At 34.6% G+C, this 20333-nt stretch overlaps 1 protein-coding gene across 4 annotated transcripts in view; it reads right to left on the bottom strand.

Moving 5' to 3' along the window:
* The window catches only part of LOC125937160 (lithostathine-like), a 224448-nt gene extending 210696 nt beyond the window's left edge, over window positions 1–13752 (bottom strand). For 2 of the 4 annotated variants that reach the window (XM_049651807.1, XM_049651809.1), the window contains exons 1-2: window positions 13663–13752; window positions 5297–5443 (exon numbers count right to left, since the gene is read on the bottom strand). The gene's annotated coding sequence lies outside the window, so the exon portion shown is untranslated. The remainder of the gene's footprint in view (window positions 1–5296; window positions 5444–13662) is intronic. The other 2 variants (XM_049651808.1, XM_049651810.1) reach the window with 2 other exon arrangements.
* Between the last annotated feature and the right edge of the window lie 6581 nt (window positions 13753–20333).

The raw sequence follows: 20333 nt of genomic DNA, 5'->3' as shown, positions 1-20333 counted from the left end.
CATATTTAATAAAATTATTTCTTAAGTCTACTACATATCTGACAAACTGAAAGGTCTTGAGATCATGAAAATAATCTATTTTCTTTGCACATATTCCCCCCAGTAGCTTTAGGTGAAAGGAAGAGAGGAGAATGAGTAACTTACAAATCTCTCAAGCGTTGTTCAGTATTCTACTTTGTAAGATAGTTACTAATATATATTTTATTTATTATGATAGAGTTATCTAAACGAATTTTCTTAATTATATGATTTTTATCCATCATCATTCTTAGAAAAGTCTCAACTGCATAGTGAAAAGTCAGAATTTGATGGAGCAAAAATTAATACATAATTCTGTACATTTTTAAAGGAGAGATTTTGCTACAGAGCTTGTTTCTGCAGAATATAAAGATGAGAGTAAACCTATTGACGGATAATAAACTAGAAAGAGAGTTTAGGAGACAAATTTTTAAAAAATAGCTGAAAGGGAATCGAAATTCTAGTTAAAGATGGAAGACTGAAGTATCTTCTTTCTGACACTCACTAAATGACAAGTGAGTTTTAAAAGTTATATATTCTCAGAGACTAAAAAAGGTGACTAACGACAATCCAACAATAAAATGTCAGAAGCTGGAAAACAGATGCATAGTGGCAATGCAAACCTGTGAAAACTGAATCCCACATTTGAAGTAGAGAACTCTGTAATACAATCTATATCTATAATGAGATTAAGTGTGATAATTTGGAAAGACCAGTTACCTTTGAAAGTGGTGATAGGGGTACCTGGGTGGCTCAGTCTGATTTCAGCTCAGGTCATGATCTCATGGTTCATGAGTTCAAGTCCTGCATCAGGCTCTCTATCAGCACAGAGCCTACTTCAGATCCTCTGTCTCCCTCTCTCTCTACCCCTATCCCACCCATGCTCTCTCTCTCTCAAAAATAATAAATAGACATATTTTTAAAATTAGAACAGAAGTAATAAAATGGGATTAAAAACAGGAGGACTGGTTCAAACTCTGTTTTAAGAAATAGATCCCATGTCCACTCTCAAATTTCACACTGCCCAGACATTCCCCCCCCGCCAAGTCCCTAATTCTATGAAGGGATAAAACAAGCCGCATGACAGATTGGAATACATACTTGCATTGCCTATAAATCACCAATAATCTTGGGGAAACAAGCAATAAAAATATAAAAGATCTAAATTAAAACTGCAAATAATATGAGTGAATAATTAGTCATAAAGGAAATACCAGAAGGTCTAAAGTCAATTAAAGAGATATTTTACTTTTTTGGTTATTGGAGAAATACAAACTAACACTGAGATACCACTTCAATTTTATATTGGGGGAAAATATGACAGTTAACTTCTGGGGCAGTGGTAGAGAAACAGAAATACTCTTAAAATGCTGGTAGGATTGTTAATGAGTATGGCTAATTTGTAAAACAATCTTTCTTCCTAAATAACAAAACACAGTGTTTTCAATTTTGTCCTATCAGTTTAGACCAAAGAGACTTTAACGTTGACACACAGAGGTATTTACCAGGTATTTGTCTCGGACCCATTCTAAATAGAGTTGAAGTTAACCCTGGTGTCCATCATCTGAGAAACAGAATGTGCATTTTGACTAGTTTAGATTTATGATATAAGTGGGATAATATAGTACTTGTTCTTCTGTGTCTGGCTTATTTCACTTAGCATAACATCCTCCAACTATACACACACACACACACACACACACACACACACACACAACCACATGTGCTTCATTCATTCGTTAGTGGACACTTAGGTTGTTTCCATGTCTTTGCTATTGTAAATTATGCTGCAATGAACATGGAAACATTAAATATGTGAGGATCTTTATAGTTAATCAGACCTTAATAAAAGTGGGAAACACCTGTCCTTGAGTGTCACAGCAACTAAATAAATCCACATTAAACAATATGTAGAGTGAAAAACAGGAAACAGAATGAGACATACAGCACAACACCAACACTACACTAAAGTGTATGTACACTTAAAATAATACTAAATACAGAATTTCCATGGATTAAAAATATGTGCATAGATGAAGAAAATGGGTCTGTATAAGAAAAATGGTGAGGTTAGAAATAGGACTGCATGTTCAGGATGAATGAGAAAAATTGATAAATAATGATAGCATGTCATTCAATAAGGATGATGGCTAGCACAATTCCCAGTCCCTGGAATCCTTTAGACAAACAATAAAAAGCAAACCACAAAATGTCATCAGAAGCAAGGGGGAAATGTCCAACACAGTACTTAACACATAGTTGTTTGTTCAATGATTGCTTCTTCAATTGAATAAATAATTTGTGAATGAGCAAATAAAAATGAACGAATAATATGTGGTTTATGTGCTATGAGGTTTATTATATTAGATAGAAAGTAGGTATAAAAATAGAATGTGAGCAAAGAACACTTTTTTCCCCCTACATAATCTGAGTAGATGTGTGTTACAATGATTGATAATTGGTTTGGACTAGGACGTAGTTATGATTATTTATGAAATTGAAGGAAACATGCAGAATTGATTCAGATGATGCCAATTGTGCTGAAAAAGCATGATGGTGGTTAGAATTAAATTCATTACAGTAGTTTCTGACCACTGCAGGGGACCTTAGGTCTAATCATAAGAAAAGGAGACTATGATCAATTTAGAAATCTCTCTAAGGCAAACATATTTCAGTGGGAAATACATTTTCCTATCCACAATGTTTAGTTCAGCATAATTAACATGAATAATTCAGGACAATTTCCTGATACTTATTATATTTGAGAGCTTAGCTGGATCCTAACTGCCCTCCAAATGTAGTCAGAATGTAAATTTCTCAGGAAAGAGTGGGAAGTAGGTAGTTTGATTAAAATGTAATATGTATTTAGAATTAACAATATTCAGGGTCTCAACAAAATGACCTTAACAGTATTATTTTACAGAAATACATTTGCATAATTGTTGCAATGACATCTCCCTCTTTTCCCAGTTCTTCCCCCACATTTCCTTACATATTAAATTTCTCCTTTGATCTATAGGCTTTCATGGAAAGGAACATAGCTTATTTTATAGTTCATTTTAAGTTGAATGCCAGCTAAATGAGGGAGTGTGGTTTTAGCTCTGCTTTTCTAAAAATGAGAACATTTAATCAGTTATTTGTACTGGGTCATGTTTGCTATATTCATTTCATTGTACCAGACACCTCTGTGAATGTCCAAGTTAGTTCCCTCTTACTGTATGTAAAACTCAAAAAGAGGTATTAGGGTACAAGATGGGTTATAAAAGAATGAAATTTACATAGTTAACTAGGATTTTTTTCAAGCTCTCTGAATCAATTTGAAATATTTTCAGTATGCAACAAAATATCTGAATAGAAAGTCTTGACAACCAATAAATGGGAGAACCACAACTAAGTGCTTTCCCTGATTTAAGGGATGAAGAGATTTCTTCCACTGGCTTCATATTTTGTGTGGCAACAGTTGAGCATTGCCCTGCTCTCAGAGAATTTGTTTTGATCTGGTCTTGGGGATCCAGAGAGGAGTCTGGGTCTGTTTTTGAGGGTAAACATTTCAGATGGAAACCATAGGGTAAAACAGAAAGGGAGAGGGGTCACAGGCAAGAAGAGTATCAGCTGCCATTCATGATCAGCCAAAAAGAGGATACTTTTTAATCTCATTAATACTACAGTTAAAAGTTGTTCTTAACTATTATATTTGCACTTCCCTGATATATTAGGAATTGTTTATACTTTTGGATATAAAATTAGCTAGTTACATTTTCCACCTAGAGCATTCATTGTCTATATTTAGTCTTCTTTCTTTATGTGAAGCTCATCTTTTCCTTATTAATTTGGGAGAATTATTTGTATATGATGATTACCATTAATTATTCTCATATATAATAAAAACATGTTTCTCAGTTTATATTTTATCTTTTTCATCATAGTGTTTTCTAAAAAGATTGTATATATTTTGAGGTTTATATAAAAATACTTATAGTTCTCTTTATGGCATTAGTCCATACTTACTCCTGGAAGCTCTGTGGTTTCATTTTTCATCAATAAATATCTCATTTGTCTGTAGTAAGTTATTAGTTAGGGATTTAACTGACTTGAAGTATAATTTTATCATACAAGGTTTTAAAAGAAATTTTTGTAATAATTTTATATTTATAGAACAAAAATGCAAAGGTGGTGCGAAAATTTCTCATCATATCCTTTGTCCAGTTTTCCTTAGTGTTGAACATCATATAGAACGATTAGTATATTTGACAAAATTAACAAATTAACATTGGCACAATACTATTAACTAAGTTATAGATTGTTGAGGCCTCTTTGGCTCCATTTTTATACTTTTTATTCTCTTTTATATGTCTGTCTACTTTTTTTATTTTTTTTTTAAATTTTTTTTTCAACGTTTTTTATTTATTTTTGGGACAGAGAGAGACAGAGCATGAACGGGGGAGGGGCAGAGAGAGAGGGAGACACAGAATCGGAAACAGGCTCCAGGCTCCGAGCCATCAGTCCAGAGCCTGACGCGGGGCTCGAACTCACGGACCGCGAGATCGTGACCTGGCTGAAGTCGGACGCTTAACCGACTGCGCCACCCAGGCGCCCCAATGTCTGTCTACTTCTATGTCAACACTAACGTTTACATCATTATTAATTTATAAATCATTTTATTGTCTTATGGAGCAAAGCCAAATTATTCTTTTTAACAAATTTTGCTTATTCTGGATAACTTGTTTACTCTTCCAAATGGACTTTCCAAATAGAGAGTAAGATTTAAGAAAATGTAATACGGAACTTTAATTTCTTCACTAAAGTTTAATTTGTGGAGGATTAGTATCTTTAAATTGTTTTCTTAATACATATACTTTGAACCTCTTGGTACATTCCCCCTGCTTCTCTTCATAGGTGTGAGGGCTTCTCTTCTCTTTGCTGAAATCCAGTCCTTCTTGCTCTACTATTTTGTGGAGGAAATGCCCCTGGTCTCTCTTCCTGTAGTCTGCAATTAGCAGACTCAACTCTATATCCACCAGAAGACTTCTTAAATCTCTGCTGTTGCTCCCATTCATTGTGAAGGGTTTTAGTGAGTGTCTCTGATGTTACCTCTGGACCTTTCTATATTAAGTAGGATACAATCAGGTCCAAGAAACAAAACTATGGAAAATAGTCTCTCTTGTTTACTTTATAAGAAGTCTCAAAATAGGCGATTCCATAATATCATCAAAAACACAGACTCCTAATTTACACCTTTCTTTACTACTGTCCTCAGGGTGTTTGTACCTGTGCTTACCCCTTCATGGTCCAATACGGATGTTGCAGTTTCAGGCAGTATGTTCTCACACAGTATCCCAAGCAGGAAGAAAGGGAGTATTTAGAGAGAAGTCTCTCATTTTTTTCTCATTGATCAGAACTTGGTCGTATAGGCATTCCACACTAACTGGAAAAGATTGAGGAAAACATTCCTGGAACAGGGACTGTATTCACCATGATTAGCTTAGACCAACCAAGGGAACGATAAGAGTTTGTTAACAAGTAACAACAGTAAGCAATAGATGTAGGATAAATAATCACTGACACTATTAGTATCTCTGAGCTAGAATATATATACATATATATGTATATGTATATGTGTATTTATATATATATATACACATATATATATATACACATATATATACACATATATATATATACACACATATATATACACACATATATATACACATGTATATATGTATATATGTACATATGTATATATGTGTATATATATGTGTGTGTGTGTATATATATGTGTATATATATGTGTATATATATATATAAATACACATATACACATATATGTATATATACATATATACATACATATATACATATACATATATATGTATGTATGTATATATACACACATATATACACACATATATATATACACATGTATATATGTGTGTATATATATGTGTGTATATATATGTGTGTATATATATATATGTGTATATATACATATATATATAAATCTTAATGACCACTCTCTACAACAGAATGAGAAACTGACTTATGATACAGAGTACCTATTCCATTTCTCTTTTTGCTCCTAGCTGATTCTAATGACATCTCACTTAGGGACTCTATTTCAACCTAGGCCCAATTGTCAGCATGAAATATCTTCTTCTGATACTAACTTAAAGTTCTTTGGAACATTTAAATTGTGATGAATTATATTTTTATGTGCTCACTTTTCCATTGCTACAGATGATTAAAAGGATAAGATTTTTCATAATAGCAGTGCTATAACCACAACTTTTACAACAATCAGGCTTTAAAATAAACTATCAGTTTACATTCTAAGTATTTTTTACTGATATGAGGACTGCATACTTAGACTCTATCCCTTTTCATTTTGGGAGGTGCCACCAGTTCCATTACGAAAAGCAGAGAGAAAAGCATGGGAGCATAGCTTGCTTCCTTTTGCCCCTTCTGTCTGAGAAGTTACTCATTTATTACTGACAAAGGTTAGGTTTTAAGAAATGGCTCAGTGTGAGGTTCAACTGCACATCTTCTAAACAAATTCCCCAATTAGGCAAAATTGCTGACCCAATCACAGGCAAACCCAATCCTGTATGGCTCAAGTGGGACACTGCATATGAGAAGAAGAGCCCACTGATGGAAAAGTAAATTAGAAAATGGTCTTCAGTAGGCAGTGTGATCCCAAAAGGAAGGAGGCAAAAGCTGACCCAAGTATCTCCATTTATTAGTATCAAATATGCCAAGGAAACCACCTCCTTTCCCTGGAGTAGAAAGAATACCCAGACACGGTAAGGGCAGGAAATATACAAATTGAGTTTGGTTATTCAAAAGGGGAACATTAAATTATGGGGAAAGGATTTTCCCTCCAAAATTTTATATTTCAGAATTAAATTCTATAGTTCCTCCCTCTGAGTGGTACACTTCCATAAAGCTGCTGTTTCAAAAGTCAGGAATATTATGTACATATTACACACTCATACACACACAACTTGTGTGGCTATTAATTTAATGAAGACATCACAGCACCACTAATATGGCCTTTGAAATTATCTACTCCAAACCCTAAAGTTTACATAACTTAGGGCCCAAGAACTTACCTGTCCATCTCCACCCCTGGCCTTCAGATTGATTTGCCAGTTAGTGCAAAACTTGGACCAGGACCCGTGGTAATCATCCCCCAGGGTAGTGCTGTCCTCACTACAGAATTCAGTGTTTCTTATAACTATTAACAATGAATATCATTGATAAATATGGTCATATATTTATCTGTACTTTGTTTTGTATTGTCCTATGAGAAAGACCTGGCATGTATCAGATGAACACCAGTACTGTTCTCCAGGACTGTGAAAACTACCTAAAGAAGGGTTTTTACCACAATTCTGCTTAAAATTGTCTAACCATAGGAAATAAGAAAGTAAACTACTATTAGATAAGCCTGTTTACTACAAAAGTGATTTTAACTAAAGTAATCCCACACTTTTAAGAAATATCTGGCACTATTAGATAAGCCTGTTTACTACAAAGGTGATTTTAACTAAAGTAATCCTACACTTTTAAGAAATATCTAGTAGTATGTCTAATACTGCTACAATTTGCTGAACTATGATTGATCAAAGCAGTTAGGGCAATGATATAGAAGCCCACAATTCTAATTCAGCAATCTTGGAAATCAATGAGACCACAGGAAACAATTCCTTGTTTTGCAAATAAGCTGGAACAGAACAAGCCAGGGGAAGCAGACCCCAGCTTCTGAAGACATGAACAAGAAAGAACTCTTGGCAAAAGGCTCTAGGCTAGTCATAGTTTATGGCTGCTGTGGTGTTCATGCTGCTAATTCCAAGGATTCTTTAGGAATTTACAATAAAAACATAAGTGAACTGAGAGTCTAGAAACAGAAAGTCTCTCTCTTAAAGAAATAACAAGATATACTCCATCTTGAGCTTGTGTTGATGCCCCTTCTTGCCCCTTTGCCCCTGCACCTCCAGTAAAATAGGGTTGATCTAAACAAGCCTTATTGACAGAATGACTAACTGGTACCTATTCTTCTCAGCTCCTATCCCCTATCTTCTAGCTTCCCTTACCACATTGCCTAATTCCAAGGAGCATGATCTTCATCAAGATTCTGGACTGAATGCCTATCTCTTGCCTTTTTAGCATTACACTCAGATCCCCAGAGCCAACATGTATCTTACCAAACATTCACACAGAACATATATGCCCCAGATAGCATGTTTGTAAATGCAAGTAACATAAACATAAACATAAAACAGAGTGTCCTTAGCTCACATAAACACATGTTGAGACAGGAGGCAGATTTTAGAACTAGGTGTTTTATGGACTGAAGCACATCTTTAAGGACTCAGGTTTTTGGTGTCTCTCACCACTCTGCTGTTCTGCTTCTTGTGGTTCTTGCTTACGAGTGAGGAAGAACTGTCCCTAAAGATTACACTCAACTTCTCCTAAGTCATTGGCCAGAATTCAGTCATACACCCATTCCTAAATCAACACCTGTAGACGACCTGTAGACTAGGATTTCTCAACCATGACACTATTGACATTTGGGACTAGATAATTCTTTTTTATAGGGAACCGCCTTACACACGATAGAAGGATTAACAGTATCCCTGGATGCCACCAAATGAATGTCATACTTATGTCCCCAATGTGACAACACATCTCTAGACTTGCCAAATATCCCTGAAGGACAAAACTGTCCCTAGTTGAGAACTACAGCTTTAGACTATTAAAGTTCAATCCAAAAACTAAAGATGAGTTGAACTTCCATTGCAGCACCCAGTTCCATGAGAGGGAGATAGCTACTTTATCCAAAGCAAGATTCTTTTAGCATAAAATAGATGAGAGTGCTGACATGTGGGTAATCCACAATGTCAACAATGTGTTTAAATTAAGTCTTGCTTTAATAATGCTGATGATCAATCCAGGATCATCTTGATACTGCTCAGTTATTTCCTATCCATTGTCTTACTGGCTGTCAAAGAGAAATGTCTATAATGTCTTTCCCAGATAGAAAGAAGGAATCTTTGATATAGAGGGAAGCCTTTCTCTTTATGAAAGATCTGATTTCTGCCATTGGCCATAACTTCTCAGTTGGACTACAGCCTACAGCTCCTCCTTCCCAAACAAATTAAGCAGTTGTCAGTTATCTGCATTAACACATCACTGTTAGCATTTGAGGTCTGTCAACAGCTTCAGGATTTCCAGAATATTTGGGGTGAGTTTGGAACATGGATAAATATTGCACCTTTTGAACAAAGTGAGTCAATTGGCACTTGAACTGACCTCTCCTTTTGTGTATCTATCTGACCAAATATCCAGTAGCAGGATCTGTCTTACAGTCATTGTGAATCTTTTGCTCTGGCCCTCATTTAGGCTCCCCTCTCCTCAGGAACTCATAAATACAGAAGATGTCCTCTAAATTGCTTTACCATAAAGATGACAAGTAGAAGGTACATGCTAATTATTTTGGTGGGTACTGGAACACAGCTCAGGATAAACCCCACTCGCAGTTTGTGGAGTATTATTACATGCTGGCATTAATCACTTTCTTTTGTGAGCCTTTCCCAGGGACTGGACTGAATGCCTGGGCACAGATTTCTGTTTTAATGTTAGCAGATGCAGGTACCAAACTGCTTTCCTCTGGACTTATTGTCACTTGAATCACACAGTGATGATACTATTATTTTAAACCAAGACATAGTCTCCAATAAAAAACATTTTGACATGACTTAAATTTTTAGCTGAAATGGACACCATTAAAGTTACAAATGGAGTTACAAATTTGTGCACTCATTCACTCATTCATCACACATGTATTTAGTAGGCACTATGTAAGTTCCTAAGGGTATACTGATGATTAAAGCATCCTACTAGAAAAATGAGGTATCATGATGTTTTCTATAGAAATCAGCCCCTTGGCAGTCAGGGAAATTTTAAAACAATGACAAAAATGATAAATCTGTTGCATGCCAGCAGGGTGGGATACATGGAGAGGGCGCCATTGGTTGGGCATAGGCAGCTGAAGCCAAGTTGAGAAGGGTTTTGGGTTCTCATTTCACTTCATTTGCTAGAGATGAAAAGACATTAGCAGGGTGAAGAAAACTTGGTTTCTTCCTTTAACTTTTCCCTCTCATTACATAAGTAATTTCAGCAAAAGACTGTATGTACATGTATATACATGTGTGCATTTTGCTTTTTCATTTGCATAAATATTTTTCAGAAGTTAAGGTAATTTTAGAAAAGGGTTTTTTTGAGAAGACTTTCAATATTATTTCATAGAAGCAACTGCTATAACTGCAAAGAAATTTTTTTATTTTTTTTAATGTTTATTTATGTTTGAGAGAGAGAGACAGAGTGTGAGCAGGGGAGGGGCAGAGAGAAAGGGAGACACAGAATCTGAAGCAGGCTCCAGGCTCTGACCTGTCAGCACAGAGCCCGACGTGGGGCTCAAACTCACCAACCACAAGATCATGACCGAGTCAAAGTCAGTGGTTTAACCAACTAAGCCACCCAGGCACCCCTGCAAAGAAAATATTTTTGATGGGAAAAAATGTAACTGACCAAGATAAATAAGCTTATAATCATACAAAAAATGCAAAGTATGGCAGCTCTATTGACTTTCAGGTGCCTAGAGAACTCATAAGAGATTAGTAAGTCTAATATCAATGCAGATCCTAGTTTTTAGTTCCTCATATCACATATCAGGTTGATGAGAGATGCCCAGATGTTTCAGGTCCTTATTAAAATTAAGGTGGCTTAGTGTGCTTTAAAACATGCTATTTTGCCCCCACTCCCATTTCATCTGGGCTTGACAACTGAGGTGTTGTTGTTGTTTTTTTTTTAATACTTAGAATAAATGGCCAAATACTTATGTATTTCCATCAATTTTTATAATTAGCCTGGCTTTTTCCCTCCGAGCTTAGTTGGAAAAATAACAAAGGATGAGCAGTTTGTGTATCATTAATCTGTATCCTCATTAACTAAAGTAAGATCTTTAGACAACAGGAAGAGATTGGGCTAATGATGGTTTCTGGCTGTTTGGTTGTTTATCACTCTTTCTGTCATTTTTCACCCTCTACATCCCTTTGATTGAGCCAATTGTGAATATAAGCAATCAATAAAGCTCCAGGTGCCATGATTTGGCACTTCTTTTGCATATATTATGTGAAATGGGGGAAATGAAACTGTAGTATAGTTAATCAATAAAAAGTTCAAGAAAAAAGAAACACAACACAACCTCTGAAATTTCCCAAGCCAACATTATGCAGCTATATTTTGTGGGTACGTATCTATATAGAATTATGCCTAGAACATTATTTTGGGAGAACAAATATGTAATATGAATGCAGAAAAGGTCTACTTTAGCCACATACAAATTATATATCCCGATATATATTCCGTTAGCATAAATTTCATTTATAAATCATGTGCACATGCATATTTTTAGCAATTGACAAGTTCTGAAGAGTTTCAAGAGATCTTATTCTTTTTCACATACGAATGAGGAAAAATATTAACATTTATTTTGGTACCTAGGATATCAATCAGACAGTAAGCATTTGCTATGTATGTTATCCACTAACTTACATGCAATAAAAAATAATTTCCCTGTATGATTCCTCTCCAAGTTAAAAAAAATGGATTGCAAAAGAAATCTGAACCATTATACCTGTGCAAGTCTGTTAGAAAACATACCAAATTATTAAATATCTTGAAAATGAGTTTTTAAACTTTACTTTTAATAAAAGTTACATATATTTAAGTTGTGTAACATTTCACTTATAGTAAAATGATGAATGCTATCAAGCTAATTAACATATCTTTCTCCTCAGTTACTTTTTTTCAATGAGAGCGCATGAAATCTACTCTCTTACCGAATCTCCATATCCAATACAGTATTATTCATTACCATGCTATACATTATATCTCTAAACCTATTCATCCTATATAACTACAAATTTCTGTCCTTTGACCAATATGCCTCCATTTTCCCCAACTTCCCACTCCTGGTTGCCACCATTCTGTTCTACCTCTATGCACTCGGCTTTTTTTAGATGCTGTATAGTAGTCCCCCCTTATCTGCAGCTTCACTTTCCGAAGTTTCAGTTACCCCCAAACAACCACAGTTCAGAAGCATATGATTCTCCCTCTGACTTATTGTCAGAAGGTCAATAGTAGCCTAGTGGCATGTCACAATGCCTGTGTCATTCACTTCAACTCATCATGTAGTCATTTTATCATCTCACATCATCACAAGAAGAATGAGTACAAAAAGATATTTTGAGAGAGAGACCCCATAGTCATATACTTTTACTACAGTATAAATTGTTAATAATTATCCCATTTTGTTATTATTGTTGTTAACCTCTTACTGTGCTTAATTTATAAATTAAACTTTATCATAGGTATGCATATAGAGGAAAAAACATATATATAGAGTTCAGTACTATCCATGGTATCGCACATCCACTAGAGGTCTTGGAACATATCCCCTACCAATAAGGGAACTACTGTAACAGCCAGTCCCAATTTATGATGATTCAGCTTAACATTTTTTTGACTTTATCATGGTGTGAGAGTGATACACATTCAGTACAAACTGTATTTTGAGTTTTGAATTTTTATCTATCCAGGCTAGTGATATACGATACAATACTCTCTCCTGATATTGGGCAGTGACAGTGAGCTACAAATCCCAGTCAGCCACACAACCATGAGGGTCAACAACAACACACTTGCAACCATTCTGTATGACCATTCCGTTTTTCACTTTCAGCACAGTATTTCAGCACAACAAATTACATGAGATATTCAATACTTTGTTATAAAATAGGCTTGTGTTAGATGATTTTGCCTAACTCTAGGCTAATGTAAAGCTACTGAGCACATTTAAGGAAGGTTAGGCTGAGCCATGATGTTCAGTAAGTTAGGTATAGTAAATACATTTTTGACTTTCATTATTTTCTACTTAGGATGGGTTTATTGGGATGTAACCCCATTGTAAATTGAGGAAAATCTGTATAAGTGAGATAATGCATTTTTTTTTCTTTCTGCCTGGCTTATTTCACTTAGCATAAAATCTTTCAGGTTCATCCATGTTACAGATGGTAAACATATACAATGGAATAATATTCAACTTTAAAAATAAAATGAGGGGCGCCTGGGTGGCGCGGTCGGTTAAGCGTCCGACTTCAGCCAGGTCACGATCTCGCGGTCCGTGAGTTCGAGCCCCGCGTCAGGCTCTGGGCTGATGGCTCGGAGCCTGGAGCCTGTTTCCGATTCTGTGTCTCCCTCTCTCTCTGCCCCTCCCCCGTTCATGCTCTGTCTCTCTCTGTCCCAAAAATAAATAAAAAACGTTGAAAAAAAATTAAAAATAAAATAAAATAAAATAAAATAAAATAAAATAAAATGAATTTTCTTAATTCCAAGTATAACACATTATAAAGGTATTTTAAATGAATGCTAATAAATAATAAACCAATTAAAGAAAATCACCAAGCTTATATAGTGTTTGGTCAACATAAACATCTCTTAACCTACAGTGATTAAATTTTTGAGCTCAGCAACTAAAAGATGCATCCTTGGTTTTATGAGCTCTGAGTTTCAAATGCTTACCAATTATTCAATCAGAATTCTTTCATTTGTAAATAAACCCTTTAGACCCAGAAAGGAAGAAATTATTTTGGTCTCTGAAGTCAATTAAAAGCCTGAAATCTATAACTACATTATGACACAGTCTGGAATATAGAACTTAGAGTCAGGGAGGTTGAGTGTTGGAAGTGCTTCCTAATGTGGACACTCTACATTATCACTGGAACTGCTGTGGCTCTTTGTACCTCTTTATCCTACAGAGTAGAGAGTTCAGTTTGAGAAATGGTGTCATTGCTATGGATTTTTCATACCTGGTCCTGTTATTAAACTTGAAGAGCCCACCTGAGACTTGCTCTTGAGTAGTGACTTTGTCACCGTAGCTATGTGAATGACAAGGATAATAGAAAGACACTGAGAAAGCAGATGTTGTTACACTGTCCTTGCTGCGTGACTTGGAAGCAGGAAGGAAAACAACCGAATAGCAGTATCCACTGAGCAGCTGGGGTTGATCTTGATTGTGCCCAAGAATCATTGGCTGATGCTTCTCTTTGCTGCAGTATATTTGTGACAGAACAAGTCCAAGCAGCCTGCTTCCCAGTCAGTTCTGATTCAAAGGGTTCGGTGGACTGTTGTCCAGAGTTCTGTTTCCTATTTCTTATTGAACACCAAATGTAGACTTGCAAAGATTGTATAAGAGTCTTTTAATCATGTGCCTTCTCCTTCCTTCCTTGCTTCTTCCCTACCTCCCTATCTTTTTCTTTCCTTTGTTCTACATTCAAATTATGAACAACTATTATGGATTAGACACTGTAGAAATACTAGGGATTCAGAGGTGAATAAAATAAAGCCCCTGCTCACGTGGAGCCAGTGAGAGGAAATAAAGGATGTAACAAACAAATATAACATATATATATATATATGTTATATATATATATATATATATTCTATATATATGTATATGTATATATATGTATATGTATATGTATATGTATATGTATATGTATATGTATATGTATGTAGTGATATCCACTAAGGAGAAAAATAAAGAAGATGAGGAAATAGAAAGTTTATTTTAGATGAAATTGTTGTATGGGGTTCCTAGGCTTGCTATAACAAATTACCACAAACTTGGTGGCTTAAAATTACATAAATGTATTTTTTACAGCTCTGGAGGTCACAAATCCTACATCAAAGTGTTCCCAGGGCTGTATTCCCTATCAAGGCTCTAGGGGAGAATCTTTCCTTGTCTCATCCAGTTTCTGGTGACTCCATATGTTCCATGCTTGTTTTTGCATAACTCCAATCTTTATCTCCATCTTCCCGTGGCCTTCTCCTCTTCCTCCTGTATTCTCCTCTTCTATTTCTCAAAAGGACATTTGCCATTGGACCCACCTAAGTAATCCAGAATGATCTCATCTTTAAATCTTTATCTTAATTACATCTGCAAAGGTACTTTTTCCAAATAAGTTCACATTCACAGTTTCTAAGGGGGATTAAGCTGTAGATATATCTTTTGGTGGTGCCAACATTCAGTCCACTGCAGTGGTCAAGAAAGGCACAGCTGATAAGTTGGTCAAGGAAGCACTTTCAGAAGAGACCAGGATAAAGTGAAGAAATTAGCTAAAATGAAAATATTATGAAATAGAAAATATATAAATCTCACTGTTCATTCAAAGTGGAATTTATATCTTCACAAATGTTTGAAAACATCTTTGAAATACTCTAAAAGGAGTTCTATACTCTCTTTTCACTCTCACTTTGTAAACATAAGAGATTACTGTTCAACATTCATCTACAAATACTTTTATGCTAGTTTCTACAATTCCTCTTGGGTTACTACCACTAGTATATCAGGGACCTGTCTGAAGTGTTAACAACTCCAGCTGTAGGGGCCAGGAGCAAATGAAAGTACTGGAAGCTTCTTGAATTTTAATTACAGATTCTCACTGTGATATTCAAATTTCCATGTGCAGTTGTCTACCACAATAGGATTTCCCTCAACCTACCTCCGATTCTATGCTTAAAATTTTCTTTTTGCAAATTAATATTATCATTCTTCAAAAAAATGCACGTTTTCCTGGAAAATCCATAAGTGACATAAATGTAATGTGGAGGTAACAACTGAGAAAAATTAAGAAAAGATGGAAATGTTCAGGGGGCTAGGAGGGATGTAAATAAGGTGAATGAACAAAAGGACTATTTTCCAAATTAACCAACTTAAAATGTGGCTAAGAACTAACCACAATAATCACAATAGATTTTAAATTCTAGTGGAAAGTGTCTTGCTAAAAGCAGGGAGAAACATACATATTTTTTCTTCTATAAAAAGGGATTCTCATTTCTGTTTTCTAACAATAATTTGTCATGCTAGAAGCAGAACAGTTTCATTACATGGCAGAAAACAACAGGAGGCAGATCTGTTTTAGACTCAAGAAACTTTTTTTACTCATTGAAATAATATTTTACCTGTGACCCAGTTGTAAAGCACAGATATAAGGAGGTTAGCTAACTGTTGTCCTTCCCTTTTTACAGATTCTGCAAGTCAATGTATCATGTACCTATTATTCCAGGTGAGCCAAATGCAATAATGAGCATCCCAAAGTGAACAGGAGTACAGGTTTTCTCCCCTTACTTACAGTATTTTAGTAACCAGATAACACAAAAGACTAAATATAGAAGATAACTTTCTACACTGTGTATTGAAGATAAACAAGCCTTATATTCAAAACCCAGAAAATTTGACTCAGAAATAGGTATCTGAAACTCAGTTCCCTCAGCTAAAATGTGGCAAATAAATATCTTCACAGATGTGGACCAATATTTTTTTCTTTTAATAAAGGCAGTATTAAGGATAAAGATAACCATTTTCAATGCATTTTAGCGCTGAGGGCTCACTAAATGTTGAAGGGTCTCTCAACCCTTCCATTTCTCTTCATTATATTTTTCTTTCCCAATGATTCCTGAATGCCACATTCATAGGTCGTGATCATTTTCACATTTTCCAACTAAATTAATGTCCTTAATGTTGATTAGAATCTGTGATTGCCAAGGTCAACTAGGTGTATTGTGGATATAATGGTTAGCATCAAGGACTGAGTTCTATAGGCCACCAAATGTATCCTGGAGAAGAATAGCAAAGCACCAGACACCTTGGAAGACTGTTATAAAGAAAGAAATGTTTACAATACAGTATTAATAACTATAGGCAAAATTTAATTAGATCCCCAGAACTTATTCCTCTTAAAACTGGTACCCTTTGACCAATATCTCCCCATTCCCCCTAACAGCCAGTCTGTGGCAACCACAGTTCTATTCTACTGTTTCTGTGCATTCCATTTTTGTTTATATTCTACATATATGTAATACCATTCAGTATTTGTCTTTTTCTGTCTGACTTATCTAATGTAGCATAATGCCTTCACGTTTCATCCATGTTGCCCCAAAATGCTGGATTTCCTTTTTTGTGGCTGAATAATATTCCATTACATATAATATGTAGATTATATATATAATATTCCATTATATATATATGTACATATCTAAATATACAATTACATACATAATGGTTTTCATTTGAATTTCCCTTATGATTAGTGATATTGAGCACCTTTTCATGTACTTGTCCATTAGTATGTCTTCTTTGAAAAAACATCTATTGAGATATTTTGCCCATTTTTTAATCAATATTTTGTTTTGTTCTCGCTATTGAGTTGTAGAAGTTCCTTACATATTTTGGATATTAAGCCCTTAACAGATATGTTGTTTGTAAATATTTTCTCTCATTCTGCTGACTGCCTTTTAATTTGGCTGATTATTTCCTGTCCTAGAAGCTTGTTAGATTGATTTAATCCCACTTGTATATTTTGTTTGTTGTTCCCTGTCCTTTTGGTGATGTATCCAAAAAAATCATTGCCAACATGAATAGCAAGGAAATTTTTCCCTATGTTTTATTCTAGGAGTTTTATGGTTTTAGGTCTTACATTTCAATTTTAATCCATGTCAAGTTAATTTTTGTGAGTAGTGTAAGACAAGGGTCCAATTTCATTTTTTGCCTGTGAATACCTGGTTTTCCCAGTATCATTTATTGAAAGGACTATCATTTCCTTATTTTGTATTCATGACATGTTGCCAAATATTATTTGATCATATATATGTGGGTTTATTTATAGACACTTGACTCTGTTCCATTAATTTATGTATCTAGTACTATATTGTTTTGATTACTATAGATTTGTAATAGTTTGAAATCAGAAGTGTGTGACAACTCCAGCTTTGTCCTTTCTCAAAATAGCTTTGGCTATTCAGGATTTTTTTGTGGTCCCATACAAATTTTAGATTTTTTTTTTTCTATTTCTGTGAAAGATGCCATTGGAGTTTTAATAGGGACTGCATTAAATCTATAATATACTGTATACTAGAAATTTGCCAGGAAGGCAGATCTTAAAATGTTTTCACTATGCACATAAAAGGTATCTAAGTAAGGTAATAGGTATTTTAACTAACTTTATAAGTGGTAATCATTTCAGAGTGTGTGTGTGTGTGTGTGTGTGTGTATCTCAAATCACCATGTTGTACACTTAAATTTATACAATTTTATTTGTCACTAATACCTCAGTAAAGCTGGAAGACAGAGTCAAATACACAACCACCAGGAAATCACTTTAGCTACTGAGTTGAAAGGAGCAGATGAAAAATAAAAGGTATGAGACTATTTTAAAACAAAAATGGGCAAGAAGACATAAACAAAGAAAATTGTCTGAAATAGGATCATCCTCAACACAGCACTGTATCACTCCATCTTGGTAGGAATTCTGGCTGAGTTCTCAATTTATAATGAAAAAAAAAAAAAAGATTTAATTCCAGAGAGCTGCTTATCTTGCTTTTTTGGATTTACCCTAAACCAACCATATTGATCTCCCAGTTAGTGGCTTTTGTCAGACATCAAACACTCTTCTATTAAAAGCCCTGAATAAAAATTCTTAAAAAGGAAACAATGAAGAAAGTGGTAAAGAGCCTATAAAAATAATTATAATTGTTGATCAGGAGAAGATTGTCCATAAAGATCATATGTATTTAGTCCATTACAGAATCAGTTGGGCTGAACTCAACTCAAAATCAGAGGCTCTTGTCTTTTCTTTTTTCCCCAAGTATTTAAGAAATAATTTTAAGTATTTATTACTACATTTAAAATTTTTATGAAACTTCCTAGTAAAAAAGGGCAAAAAAGATGGGGGGCAGGGAGGCTTGATGTTACATATCTTACTGTTACCTCAGTTTCAGTGCCTATTTAAGAAATGTGGAGATACAAGAAAAGCTGGTGGTGGAAGCCAGATGAGAACCGTCCAAATGGCAGTGACTTTCAGAAATTTTTATTGTTGACAGAAACAGATTACAGAAGGTCTGTCATGGCTGAAATGTAATTAATCATCTTGAAAAGAAATGTGACTTTAAACAAAGTAAATGGAAGAAATCTTGACCATGTGACCTTATATTCACCCCAACTTCACCCAGTGTAGTCCCAAGAGTTCCAGGGGATGTAAGGCTAGAAACAAGAACTAAAAACATATTTTCATTTTCAAATATTAGGGACTAAAAAGTAATGGAGCATCAGAAAAATTTTGAAAAGAATTTGTGACCCGAGAATTCCATACCTAGCCAAGTTATCATTTACGTGTGAAGACAACCAAATGAAATTTCCAGATAGTCAAGTCAAAACATAAATAACTAGCCAATCGTCTCTGAAAAATAAAGTGCCCTTAGAAGTACTCCAATTAAATGAAAAACCAATAAAAATAAACAAGAATAGGAAAGTTATGTTATAATAGGCCAAGTCTTGAGACATGAACATTTAAACACAAAATAGATGCAAGCTTTATATGAGAGAAAATATAAAGTATTATCTTCCTCAAATTACACATAAATTAATAAAATGTATAATGCTCTGATTGAATTTGACAAAAAATATATATTTTTTGAACACATAAATAAAAATAGAATATGAAAAGTAGAATTCATGGCAAACACACTGAGAAAAAGAATAATAGAATTTATTGATATTAGGTACAAGCCATAATGAACTTTGAAATCATTGGCATATATTTAAATAAAATGTGATATGAGTACAAAGAGACATTAATAGGAATACTTGGAAAATATGGATTTCAATGAAAATGCTCATATTCCGTGAAAGAACCATCCTGTGGAAATGTTATTTCCCCCCATAATCTTTATCCACTACATTGTATATGTATACACACAAACACACATACACACATAGACACACATACACACATACATACATGTCAAAATATAAAAAGGGTGAAATAATATAAGAGAAAATGATAAAAGCACAAGAAGAAATTGGGTACCTTTAGTGACAAAGTTGGGAATAAATGCTGTTTTTCTCTCCCTGAGATGTGACTGAAATAATGCTGATCTGGGTGCCATCGTAAGTATCTTACTCCATGAGGATCAACCGACCTGAGGACAGAACTGAAAAAACTAAGAAGGTGGTGTGGGAACAGAGGGAGAGGAGATCAAGATGGGAGTTTTCATAACAAAGAAGGAAGGAAAGAAGGAAGGAAGAAAGGAAAGAAGGAAGGAACCTCTATCCCATAAGCCTGAAAGACAGATTATAGCCTATAAATCCATTTTTATTATTTAAGGCAGTTTGGGTTTTTATGTGAAATGTACTA

Source organism: Panthera uncia (assembly GCF_023721935.1).
Source record: "Panthera uncia isolate 11264 chromosome A3 unlocalized genomic scaffold, Puncia_PCG_1.0 HiC_scaffold_11, whole genome shotgun sequence".
Lineage (NCBI taxonomy): Eukaryota > Metazoa > Chordata > Mammalia > Carnivora > Felidae > Panthera > Panthera uncia.
Note: the sequence above shows the minus strand (reverse complement) of the source record. Positions and strands in the feature narration are given on the sequence as shown.